We start from the raw sequence: 13,649 nt of genomic DNA on the forward strand, positions 1-13,649 counted from the left end.
TTTGTAGGTATTTAGGCACCTAAATATACAGATGGGTGCTTCTCAGGGAGTTAGGTGCCTCAGCACTTGTGAAAATCCCACTAACTGTCTATATGTATCTTTAGGTGCCTGAATGCCTTTACAAAGCTGATCTCGACTCACTTTTGAAAAATGTACCCTAAAATCATAGAATCATAGAATATCAGGATTGGAAGGGACCTCAGGAGGTCATCTAGTCCAACCCCCTGCTCAAAGCAGGACTAATTCCCAACTAAATCATCCCAGCCAGGGCTTTATCAAGCCTGACCTTAAAAACCTCGAAGGAAGGAGATTCCACCATCTCCCTAGGTAACCCATTCCAGTGCTTCACAACCCTCCTAGTGAAAAAGTTTTTCCTAATATCCAACCTAAACCTCCCCCACTGCAACTTGAGACCATTACTCCTTGTTCTGACATCAGGTACCCCTAAGAACAGTCTAGTTCCATCCTCTTTGGAACCCCCTTTCAGGTAGTTGAAAGCAGCTATCAAGATCCCCCCCTCATTCTTCTCTTCTGCAGACTAAACAATCCCAGTTTCCTCAGCCTCTCAACATAAGTCATGTGCTCCAGCCCCATAATCATTTATGTTGCCCTCCGCTGGACTCTTTCCAATTTTTCCACATCCTTCTTGTAGTGTGGGCCCAAAACTGAACACAGTACACCAGATGAGGCCTCACCAATGTCGAATAGAGAGGAATGATCACATCCCTCAATCTGCTGGCAATGCCCCTACTTATACAGCCCAAAATGCAGTTAGCCTTGGCAACAGGGCACACTGTTGACTCATACCCAGCTTCTTGTCCACTGTAACCCCTAGGTCCTTTTCTGCAGAACTACTTCCTAGCCATTCGGTCCCTAGTCTGTAAGAATGATTGGGATTCTTCCCTCCTAAGTGCAGGACTCTGCACTTGTCCTTGTTGAACCTCATCAGATTTCTTTTGGCCCAGTCCTCTAATTTGTCTAGGTCCTTACCCTCCAGCATATCTACCATTCCTCTCAGTTTAGTGTCATCTGCAAACTTGCCGAGGGTGCAGTCAAAGCCATCCTCCAGATCATTAATGAAGATATTGAACAAAACCAGCCCCAGGACCAACGCTTGGGGCACCCCACTTGAAATCAGCTGCCAACTAGACATGGAGCCATTGATCACTACCCATTGAGCCCGACGATCCAGCCAGCTTTCTATCCACCTTATAGTCCATTCATCCAGCCCATACTTCTTTAACTTGCTGGGAAGAATACTGTGGAAGACCATATCAAAAGCTTTGCTAAAGTCAAGGAGTAACACATCCACTGCTTTCCCCTCATCCACAGACCCAGTTATCTCCTCATAGAAGGCAATTAGGTTAATCAGGCATGACTTGCCCTTGGTGAATCCATGCTGACTGTTCCTGGTCACTTTCCTCTCCTCTAAGTGCTTCAGAATTGATTCCTTGAGGACCTGCTCCATGATTTTTCCAGGGACTGAGGTGAGGCTGACTGGCCTGTAGTTCCCTGGCTCCTCCTTCTTCCCTTTTTAAAAGATGGACATTACATTAGCCTTTTTCCAGTCACCCAGGACCTCCCCTGATTGCCACGAGTTTTCAAAGATAATGGCCAGTGGCTCTGCAGTCACATCCACCAACTCCTTTAGCACCCTCGATTGCAGCGCATCCAGCCCCATGGACTTGTGCTCGTCCAGTTTTTCTAAATAGTCCCGAACCACTTCTTTCTCTACAGAGAGCTGGTCACCTCCTCCCCATACTGTGCTGCCCCGTGCAGTAGTGTCATAAACAGATAAGTAAGGGTTAATAGAACAGGAGTACTTCATGTCTCTTTTGCCTGTAAAGGGTTAACAAGTACAGTGAGCCTGGCTGTCACCTGGCCCGAGGACCAATCAGGGGACAGGATACTTTCAAATCTTGAGGGAGGGAAGTTTGTGTGTGCGCTGTTAGTTTTTGGTTCTTGTTCTCTCTGGGTTCTGAGAGTGACCAGACGTGCAACCAGGTTTCTCTCCAGTCTCCCTGATACAGGTTCTTATAGATTCAAAATAGTAAGTACTAGGTGATAAGGCGAGTTAGGCTTATGTTTGTTTTCTTTATTTGCAAATGTGTATTTGGCTGGGAGGAGTTCAAATGTGTATTTGGCTGGAAGGAGTTCAAATTTGTATTTTGCTGAAAGGATTTTAATTTGTACTTGTATACTTAGGCTGAGAGGGTATTCCCAGTGTCTATAGCTGAAAGACCCTGTAACATATTCCATCTTAAATTTACAAAGATAATTTTTACTGTTTTTTCTTTCTTTAATTAAAAACTTTTCTTGTTTAAGAACCTGATTGTTTTTTTTATTCTAGTGTGAGACCCCAGGGGACTGGGTCTGGATCCACCAGGGAATTGGTGGGGAGAAAGGAGGGAAGGGGGAGAGAAAGGTTAATTTTCCCTCTGTGTTAGGATTACTTTCTCTCTCAGGGAGAGTCTGGGAGGGGGAGAGAGAAGGAGGGAGGAAGGTGGATTTTCCTCTCTGTTTTAAGATTCAAGGAGTTTGAATCACAGTGATCTTGCAGGGTAACCCAGGGAGGGGAAGCCTGGGAGAGGCAACGGTGAGGGAAAGGGTTTATTTTCCTTGTGTTAAGATCCAGAGAGTCTGGGTCTTGGGGGTCCCTGGGCAAGGTTTTTGGGGGACCAGAGTGTACCAGGCACTGGAATTCCTGGTCGGTGGCAGCGCTACAGGTTCTAAGCTGGTAATTGAGCTTAGAGGAATTCATGCTGGTACCCCATCTTTTGGACGCTAAGGTTCAGAGTGGGGAATTATACCATGACAAGTAGTCTGGGAGCTGACCTTTTTCATGAAGACAGAGGCAAAAAAATCATTGAGTACATTAGCTTTTTCCACATCCTCTGTCACTAGGTTGCCTCCATCATTCAGTAAGGGGCCCACACTTTCCTTGACTTTCTTCTTGTTGCTACCATACCTGAAGAAACCCTTCTTGTTACTCTTAATGTCTCTTGCTAGCTGCAACTTCAAGTGTGATTTGACCTTCCTGATTTCACTCCTGCATGCCTGAGCAATATTTTTATACTCCTCCCTGGTCATTTGTCCAATCTTCCACTTCTTGTAAGCTTCTTTTTTGCATTGAAGATCAGCACGGATTTCACTGTTAAGCCAAGCTGGCTGCCTGCCATATTTACTATTCTTTCTATACATTAGGATGTTTTTTTCCTGCAACCTCAATAAGGATTCTCTAAAATACAGTCAGCTCTCCTGAACTCCTTTCACGCTCATGTTATTTTCCCAGGCGATCCTGCCCATCAGTTTCCTGAGGGAGTCAAAGTCTGCTTTTCTGAAGTCCATGGTCCATATTCTGCTGCTCTCCTTTCTTCCTTGTGTCAGGCAGGGACGGCTCCAGGCCCCAGCACGTCAAGCGCATGCTTGGGGCAGCAAGCCGCAGGGGGCGCTCTGCTGGCGCCATGAGGGCGGTAGGCAGGCTGCCCTTGGCGGCTTGCCTGTGGAGTGTCCGCTGGTCCCGCGGCTTCAGGAGTAGCCGCTGGACCAGCGGACGCTCCACAGGTACGCCTGCGGGAGGTTCATCGAAGCCGTGGGACCAGCGGACTCTCCGCAGGCAAACCACTGAAGGCAGCCTGCTTGGGGTGGCAAAAACCCTAGAGCCGCTCCTGGTGTCAGGATCCTGAACTTGACCATCTCATGGTCACTGCCTCCCAGGTTCCCATCCACTTTTGCTTCCCCTACTAAACTCTTCTCTGTTTGTGAGCAACAGGTCAAGAAGAGCTCTGCCCCTAGTTGGTTCCTCCAGCACTTGAACCAGGAAATTGTCCCCTACACTTTCCAAAAACTTCCTGGATTGTCTGTGCACTGCTGTATTGCTCTCCCAGGAGATATCAGGGTGATTAAAATCTCCCATGAGAACCAGGGCCTGCGATCTAGTAACTTCTGCTAATTGCCGGAAGAAAGCCTCGTCCACCTCATCCCCCTGGTCTGATGGTCTATAGCAGACTCCCACTACGACATCACCCTTGTTGCTCACACTTCTAAACTTAATCCAGAGACTCTCAGGTTTTTCTGCAGTTTCATACCAGAGCTTTGAGCAGTCATGCTGCTCTCTTACATACAATGCAACTCCCCAACCTTTTCTGCCCTGCCTGTCCTTCCTGAACAGTTTATATCCATCCATGACAGTACTCCAGTCATGTGAGTTATCCCACCAAGTCTCTGTTATTCCAATCACATCATAGTTCTTTGACTGTGCCAGGATTTCCAGTTCTTCCTGCTTGTTTCCCATGCTTCTTGCATTTGTGTATAGGCACTTAAGATAACTCTCTGATTGTCCCGCTTTCTCAGTCTGAGACAGGAGTCGTACCCTCTTGCACTCTCCTTCAACTCAGGCCCATATCCAGATTATTTTGAGTTGGATTTTAAATACCAGTGCCCAGTGTACTATTTCCTCCAATTACTGAAAGCTTGTTGAATTCGTTTTTTCCTATATATGGTTAACTCCTCAAAGTTCATGTATGCAGGGGGGAAATCCTTTAGTCAGACTCTGCTGTATGGACCAGAGAACACTGAATTTTGCCTGGAATTTGTGTGAAGCTCTCAGAGTCACAGATAGAACTCCAAAGTTTGCAGCGCGGTGACCAGAGGGTGAGAATGCTCATTGTCTCTATGTGGTTGAAGGTGATGTGACTGAGATTCGTGAAGCTTCTGAAATGGATGTTTCACAGCATGTTCTGTGTTATTGTATCTATGGTGTTACTAGAAACAAAAATATTTTTGTACTGACTATAACTAATTCAAATAAAATGTAAGGTTTAAGTAAATATCAGAGTCCATCTCCATCCCTGAAAGATCAACAGTAAAAATTAGCTCTTTGTAACATATCAGAAAAAGTAACTAGATGAATGAAAAGTGATGGGATGCAGGGTTAGGGGACAGGGTTGTGTTTGTCTGAAGCTGTTCCATATGCCTAATAATTTTTGTTTCTCCTTCTCTGTACCTTTCCAATTCTACTATATCCTTTTTGAGATGGGGTAATTGCAATGACTGGGGTGTGGGTGGTCAGGCTAAGTGGTCAGAGCTGGAGACAGCTCCTAGTGCCAAGCCAGGGATCAGAGTCAGAGACAGCATCAGGGCAAAGGCATCGGAGTGGAGACCTGGAGTAAGGCAGGCAAGCAGGAACTGGGAATAGATGGGGGTCTGATATAAAGAAGCTAAGAACCAGGTTCAGGAGCCAGGTAACTGGTACATAATAGCAGTCAACCAGGTGCTCAGACAGATTCCTTTGTTACTTCATGCCCATGACTGCTTAGTTTGCTGAACAGCCTTTGATGAGAGACATTGTCAAAAGCTTTCGGAAAGTCCAAGAGCATGATTTCCACTGGCTCACCCTTTTCCGCATGCTTGTTGATCCCCCTCAGAGAATTCTAATAGATTGGCGAAGCCATGTTGATTCTTCCACAACATAATGTGTTCATCTATAGGTATGTCTGCACTATGGGATTATTCCGATTTTACAGAAACCGATTTTTGGAAACAGATTGTATAAAGTTGAGTGCATGCAGCCACACTAAGCACATTAATTCAGCGGTGTGCCTCCATGTACCGAGGCTAGCGTTGACTTCCGGAGCGTTTCACTGTGGGTAGCTATCCCATAGCTATCCCATAGTTCTCACAGTCTCCCCCGTCCATTGGAATTCTCCTCATACAGAAATCAGATTCAGTATCTCCCGTACGGCCTATGCTGGAGCTTTTTTTTGATTCTTTGACTGCATGGTCACCTGTGCTGATCATCGCTCCATGCTGGGCAAACATGAAATGAAATTCAAAAGTTCACGGGGCTTTTCCTGTCTACCTGGCCAGTGTATCCGAGTTCAGATTACTTTCCAGAGCGGTCACAGTGGTACACTGTGGGATAGCTCCCAGAGGCCAATACCGTCAAATTGCAGCCACACTAACCCTAATTCGAAATGGCAATGTCAATTTCAGCGCTACTCCCCTCATCGGGGAGGAGTACAGAAATTGATTTTTAAGAGCCCTTAAACGGCTTCATTGTGTGGACGGGTGCAGGGTTAATTCGATTTAACGCTGTTAAATTTGAGATAAACTCATAGTATAGAGCAGGCCTTTGTATCTGATAATTTTGTTCTTTACTCAGGGGTGAAAGTAGAAATAGGGACTTACCAGTATAGGGCTGGGGTTAGGGCCGGCTCTGGCCCTGGAAGGGGTGGGGTCTTGGGCAGAAGGGGTGGGGATGTGGGGGGTCAGAGCCAGCCCTGGCCTGCCCCATACCGGTAAGTGCCCTCCCCCTCTCCTGCTGAGGTAGCAGCGGCAGCCAGGGATTCCAGCAGCAGTTTAAAGGACCCAGGGCTCGGGCAACGCTACCACCCCAGGCCCTTTAAACCATTGCTGAAGCCCCCAGCTGCTGCTGCCACTCCATGGGCTATTTAAAGGGCCTGGGGCTCCAGGGCTATTTAAAGGGCCTGGAGCTCCCCTGCTTCTACCACCCTAGGCCCTTTAAATAGCCCCCAGAGCGCTGCTGCTGCTTCCCCAGGGCTCTAGCAGTGGGGCTCTGGCGGCAATTTAAAGGGCCTGGGGCTCTAGCTGCTGCTGGGAGCCCCAGGCCCTTTAAATTGCTGCCTGGGGAAGCTGGGAAGCCCAGGTACGGTGCACCGGCTGTTGCCAGTACCAGGGCTTACCGACTTACTTTCATGTCTGTCTAATTTCAACCAGTTTGCCTGGTACTGAAGTTAGGCTTATTGGCCTATAATTGCCAGGATTGCCTCCAAAGCATTTTTAAAAATCTGCCTTACATTAGCTACCATCCAGTCATCTGGTTTAGAGGCTGATTTAACAGGTGAAATCATATCACAGTTAGTAGTTCTGCAATTTCATATCTGAGTTCCTTCCGAACTTTTGGATGAATACCGTCTGGTCCCAGTGTCTTATTACTGTCTAATGTATCAATTTGTTCCAAAACCTCCTCTACTGACAACTCAGTCTGGGACAGTTCCTCAGATTTGTCACCAAAAAGAATGACTTGGGTGTGGGAATCTCCCCCACATCCTTTGTAGTGAAGACCAATGCAAAGAATTAATGTAGCTTATTTGAAACAGCCTTTTCTTCCTTGAGTGCTCCTTTAGCACCTCGATCGTCCAGTGGTCCACTGACTGTTTGGCAGCTTCCTGATTCTGACGTTGCTATTAGTTTTTTGTGTCTTTAGCTAGTTGCTCTTCAAATTCTTTCTTGTCCTGCCTTATTATACTTTTACCTTGACTTGCTGGAGTTTATGTTCCTTTCTAATTTTCCACACTAGGATTTGACTTCCTGTTTTTTTAAAGGATGCCTTTTTGCCTCTGCTACTTTTACTCTGCTGTTTAACCCTGGTGGCATTATTATTTTTATTTTTATTTTTTGGTCCTCTTACTTTTTTTGTAATTTGGAGTATAAATTTGTTTTGATCCTCTCTTTTGGTGTTTTTAAATAGTTTACATGCACTTTACAGGAATTTCCCCCTTGTGACTGCTTTTTAATTTCCGTTTAACTAGCTTCCTCATTTTTGTGTACTTCTACTTTTTGAGGTTAAATGCTAGTGTGGTGGGTTTCTTTGGCATTTTCTCCCTGATGGGGTTCCCCACTTAGGACTAAATCAAGAATTGCCTCTTCCAATTCCAGGACAAGCTGTTCCAAGAAGCCGTAATTTACGGTGTCTAGAAATTTTATCTCTGCATCTCTTCTTGAGGTGACATTTACCCAGTCAGTATGAGGATAGTTGAAATGTCCCATTATTACTGCATTTTCTGCCCTAGTAGCCTCTATGAGCTCCCTGAGCATTTCACAGTTACAGTCACATCTTGGTCAGGTGATCAGTAGTATATTCCTACTGCTATACTCTTCCTATTCAGGCATGGAATTTTTATTCATAAAAAGTCTATGGTACATTTTAATTCATTTAAGATTTTCACTTTCTTTGACTCTATGCTTTCTTTCACATATAGTACTACTACTCCAACGTGACCTACTCTGTCATTCCTATTTATTTTGTATCCGGGTACTACATTGATTCCAACTAGCTTCCACCATGCCTATTATATCAATGTCCTCATTTAATGCCAGCCACCATAGTTCACCCCTCTTAGTATGTAGACTTCTAGCATTTTGAAATAAGCATTTGTACAAGTTGTCAATATTCAGTTGCCTGCCTTCATGAGTTACATTCATACGGGACTCTATTTCGTTTGACTATTCCTCTGTAGCTCCTCCCTGCACTTTACCAACTTCATTTCGATCTTCTTTACTAGAATGTAGAGTCCTCTTTAATAAATTCATCCCTAAGGGATGTCTGCGCCCAAACCATGTGCTTCTCCACACCAGTTGTCTTTTTCCCAGTCCTTAGTTTAAAAAAAATTTTCTACAACCTTTTTAATTTTACATGCCACCAGTCTGATTCTGTTTTGGTTTAGGTGGAGCCCATCCTTCCCATATGGAATACTCATTTCCCAAGAGGTTCTCCAGCTCCTAATAAACCTAAAGCCCTCCTCCTTACATCATCGTGTCATCAACCAATTGAGACCCTGCAGTTCTGCCTGTCTTTCTGGCCCTGAATGTGGAATTGGAAATATTCCAGAGAATGTTATCATGGAAGTCCTGGACTTTAATCTTTTCCCTTACAAGCTAAATTTTACCTCCAGGATCTCTCACCTACCATTCAGCAGTAGGGTGGCCTCTGCTTTATTTAAGCAAAGTAAGCTGTCATGAGATAAGAGGGAAGGCCCTCTCAGGGATTGGTAACTGGTTAAAAGACAGGAAACAAATAGTAGGAATAAATGGTCAGCTTTCAGAATGGAGAGAGGTAAATAATGGTGTCCACCAGGGGTCTGTACTGGGACCTGCACATTCAACATATTCATAAATGACCTGGAAAAGAGGTAAACAGTGAGGTGGCAAATTTTGCAGATGATACAGAATTACTTAAAATCATTAATCCAAAGCAGATTGCAAAGAGCTACAAAGGGATCTCACAAAACTGGGTGACTGGGCAGCAAAATGGCAGATGAAATTCAGTGTTGATAAATGAAGTAATCATAAATGAAGTGAACATAGTCCCAACAATACATATAAAAAAATGGGGTCTAAATTAGCTGTTACCACTCAAAAGAGAGATCTTGGAGTCATTGTGGATAGTTCTCTGAAAATATCCACTCAATGTGCAGCAGCAGTCAAAAAAGCTAACAGAATATTGGGAATCATTAAGAAAGGGATAGATAATAAGACAGAACATATCATATTACCTCTATATAAATCCATGGTATGCCGACATATGCATGCAGATGTGGTCACCCTGTCTCAAAAAAGATATATTGGAACTGGAAAAGTTTTCAGAAAAAGGCAACAAAAATGATTTGGGGCATGGAACAGCTTCTGTCTGAGAAGAGATTAATAAAACTGGGACTTTTCATCTTAGAAAAGAGACGACTAAGGGGGATATGACAGAGGTCTATACAATCATGACGGGTGTGAAGAATGTAAATAAGGAAGTGGTGGGATCTCTGCTCCACTGGGGCAGGACACAGCTCCCCTACATCTTGCATCCAGGTGTCCTGAGCCCGTTGGCCATGCAGGGAGCCCTCTGCAGCCCCATTGTCAGTGGTGGAAACCCCTTCAGCCCTGCTGAGTGCACTGCCCTAACCCTAACCCAATTAGTTTCCTGCACCTGTAAAAATTAACATAATTAAAAACCTGAAAAAAAATCTATATTAATCATCAAAATTGCAAAAAAAAAAAACTTGAATTTTGCCAAACCTAGCTATATGTAACATATCTAGGAACAAATAATGAAGGCTATACCTGCAGAATGGACTCTTCTTAGACAGAAGGAAAGAGAGAGACAGAAAAGAATAAATATAACAGGGAAAGAAAAGGACAAAGTCTCACATCCCAGGTGGTGGTTGGCATTTAGCCAGGGGTTGTGGTGTCATATATATTTATTATAAATTTAAAGGCTAGAAGGGACCATTTGATCATCTAGTCTCACCCCCTGTGTAACACAGGCCACAGAATTTCATTCAAGTTTGCCAGGTCTCAGAGTGGCTGATAAGACCAGGTGCTGTGGCAGTATTTTTCATCCATTTTCTGCTGTATTGAACCTAATGCCTTGTGTTTGACTAAAGTATCTTCCAGGAATACATCTAGTCATGATGAGTTCAAGAGAGAGGGAATCTGCATCACTCTCACTGACTGATTCCCAGTGCTTACTAGCATACAGGGGGCATAATTCAGGTTGTGTTGTGGGGGTAGCACGTACCTTAACTTTGCATTTCCTAGTTTTCAAAGAATCATAGAAATATGGGGCTGGAAGGGCCCTAAAGGAGTCTGTTCTATTCCCCCAGACTGAAGCAGGATGAAGCCTCCCTAGACCAGCCTTGACAGCTGTTTGGCTAACCTGTTCTTAAAAACCTTCAATGACGGGGATTCTGCAGCCTCCTCTAACATGTTGCTATGCTTAGCTATCCTTACAGTTAGAAAGCTTTTTTCTAATATGCAACCTAAATCTCCCTTGCTGCACATTAAACTAGTTACTACTTGCCCTACTGTCTGTGGGCATGGAGAACAATTGATCACCATCCTCTTTATAACCTTTTACATATTTGAAGGCTGTTATCCTGTCTTCACTAAGTCTTCTCTTGTCTAGACTAAATATGCCCAAATCTTTAAACCTTTCTTCATAGTTCATGTTTTCTAAACTTCTTGACACTTTTGTTGGTGTCCTTGGGAATTTCTTCAAATTGTCCATGTTTTTCTTAAAGTGTAGCACCCAAAACTGGACACAGTGCTCCAGGTGAAGCCTCTAGTGCACAGTAAAACAGAACAGTGTAAGCATACACATATGGAGTGTTGGTAAGGATGTGGGTGCATGTTTGGTGTTTGTGTGCATGTGCAGGGTAAGAAGTACACGTGTGATGCACGTGTTGCATCCATAACTGCATGAGTGAAGTGTGTGTGATGTCTGTGTGGAAGGGTGTGTGCATGAGTCTAAGTTCCAGTCATAGAGTTTTGCAGTAAACTGCCAGCAGGAAGCAAAGGCAATGAGGTAACAAGACCTAGAGATCAGTTCAGAAATATTTGCTTCTCCCTGTCTCTGCTGCGCATGTATCTGCTTTCTACATAGAGCAGGAAACAGTTGCTTCACACTGACTCAGGACAAGTCTACACTACAAAGTTAAGTCGACCTAAGTTAGGTCAACAAACAGCCAGCGCAGTAATTATATTGCTTTTGCATGTCCACACTATGCTCATGTCAGTGCACGTCCTCGCCAGGAACGCTGGTACTAACTTAACTGCCAGTGTGGGGCATTGTGGGATGGCTTCTGAAAGGCAGCAGCAGTGGATGTAAGCAACACAGTGTTTACACCAGTCTACACTGACACTGCGTCAACCTAATTACATCAGCTAGAGTTGCCAACCCTCCCAGCTTTTCCGGGAGTCTTCTGTATCTCTCAGAGGCTACTGAAGCCAAACCAGGAGATTTTTAGGTCCTAAAAGTCGGGTGGCGCAGCATGGCTAAGGCAGGCTCCCCGCTTGCTCTGGCCCCGTGCCTCTCCCGGAAGTGGCCGGCACATCCCTGAGGCCCCTAGGTGTGTGTGTGCGGGGGGGTCTCTGCATGCTGCCCCTGCCCTGTGCACCAACTCTGCAGCTCCCATTGGCCAGGAACTTCAGCCAATGGGAGCTGCGGGGACGGCTGCATGCATGGGCAGCACGGAGCCCCCTTTCCCCCCAGTGGCTGCAAGGACATGCCAGCCACTTCCACGAGTGGCGTGGGGCCAGGGTAGGCAGGCAGGGAGTCTGCCTTAGCCTCACTGCACAGCCAACTGGGAGCCACCTGAGATAAGCACCTCCAAGCCAGAGTCCGCAGCCTTCACTCCCTCCAGCACCCCAACCCCCTGCCTCAGCCCTGAGCCCTCTCCTGCACCCAAACTCCCTCCCAGAGCTTGCACCCCACACCCTCTCCTGCACCCCAACCGCCTGCCTCATGCTCAGCCCAGAGCTGCCTCCCACATTCCAAACCCTTTGGCCCCAGCCCAGAGCCTGCACCCCCTCCCACACCACAACCCCCCTGGCCCAGCCTGGTGAAAGTGAGTGATGGAGAGCATGGAGTATTCCCTCTTGTCTGAAAACCCCAGGATCCAAATTTAGAAAGCAAGCGACTGATGGAAGAGGGATGGAGTGAGCAGGGGGGGGCCTCGGGCAAGGGTTGTGGCAGGAGGTGGGGCAAGGCTATTTGGGTTTGTGTGATTAGACAGTTGGCAACCCTAACATTGACCTAATCACTACGCCTCTCCTGGAAGTAGAGTTATTAAGTCAGTGTAGTGGGCAAGTTACATCAGGGGGAGCTACATTTTAGTGTAGACACTTACAGAGTTAGGTCAACGTAAGCTGCCTTATTTCGACCTAACTCGGTAGTACAGATCAAGCCTCAGTCTCCTTTCCTGGTCAGAAATAGGGCATATGATATGTTTGCAGGCTCTGCTTGGCTGATGGGATGTCTTGAGAGCCCACTAACCAGGCCAAACAGCAGGAATGGTCAATGGCAGCTGCAATCCATATGTGCACTGCTGAACCTTTCACCCGTCCAATATTGCCCAGTACTACTAGGGTGACCAGACAGCAAGTGTGAAAAATTGGGATGGGGGGGTAATAGGCACCTATATAAGACAAAATCCCAAATATCGGGACTGTCTTTATAAAATTGGGACATCTGGTCACCCTACCCAGTACACATCTGGGAAATGAGACTCATTATATTCAGTAGCTGGCAGAGCTACAGAAGAGTAGACTGTGAATAGAAGTAGCACTGAGCTTCCATCCTAGGCCAAATTCACCCTGGTGTAACTTAACTGACTGCAGTGGAGTTACACCAGGGTTGAATTGGCCCCAGAACATGTTCTTCTGTCTTACCACAGCAGGCGCCTGTTGCTGTAATGGCCCTATTTGAAAAATGGGTAGAGTGACTGAGACACCCAGTGGCAAGACTGGAATATGACAAGATTTTACACAATGGTAGTTAGCATTTGTATATATGTTAGGCTGCTGATGCATGGATAACACTTCCTTTCAGGCTAATACTGTTTCATTGTTTCCTTATACACCCCTATCTGTATCTGTCTGTTGTCTCATTATACTTAGATGTGAGCTCCTTGGGGCAGAGACTGTCTTTTTAGTCTGCTTGTACAGTGCTTAGCACAATGGGGTCCAGGTCCATAACTGGGACTAATGTTAAAAGAACATTAAGGCTGCAAAGTCAGGCACCCAATGGCTAGGAAGTGCCAAACTAAGGTTGCCTGTCCATCCTCATTGAGCCTCGGTCTCAGAAATGATTAAGCTAGGACTGAGGCACACATCTGACATGTAAAATTTCAGCCCCAATGGCTAAAGTTTGGCAAAATTAGAAGCAACTGAAAAGAGGGTCCTACGGTGGGAAGTGTTGTACAACCTTAGTAATAGGCAGCACTATCAGCCCCAGCTGTAAGAGCGATAGGCACTTTACATTAGATTAGCTCTGTGTGGTGACAGATGAACTGGTGATCTTGAAAGCACTTCACTAATTAATCCTCACAAATACCACCTGAGAACTGAGTAATAACAAT

The sequence above is a fragment of the Gopherus evgoodei genome, chromosome 1 (genome assembly GCF_007399415.2).
Source record: "Gopherus evgoodei ecotype Sinaloan lineage chromosome 1, rGopEvg1_v1.p, whole genome shotgun sequence".
Classification (NCBI taxonomy): Eukaryota; Metazoa; Chordata; order Testudines; family Testudinidae; genus Gopherus; species Gopherus evgoodei.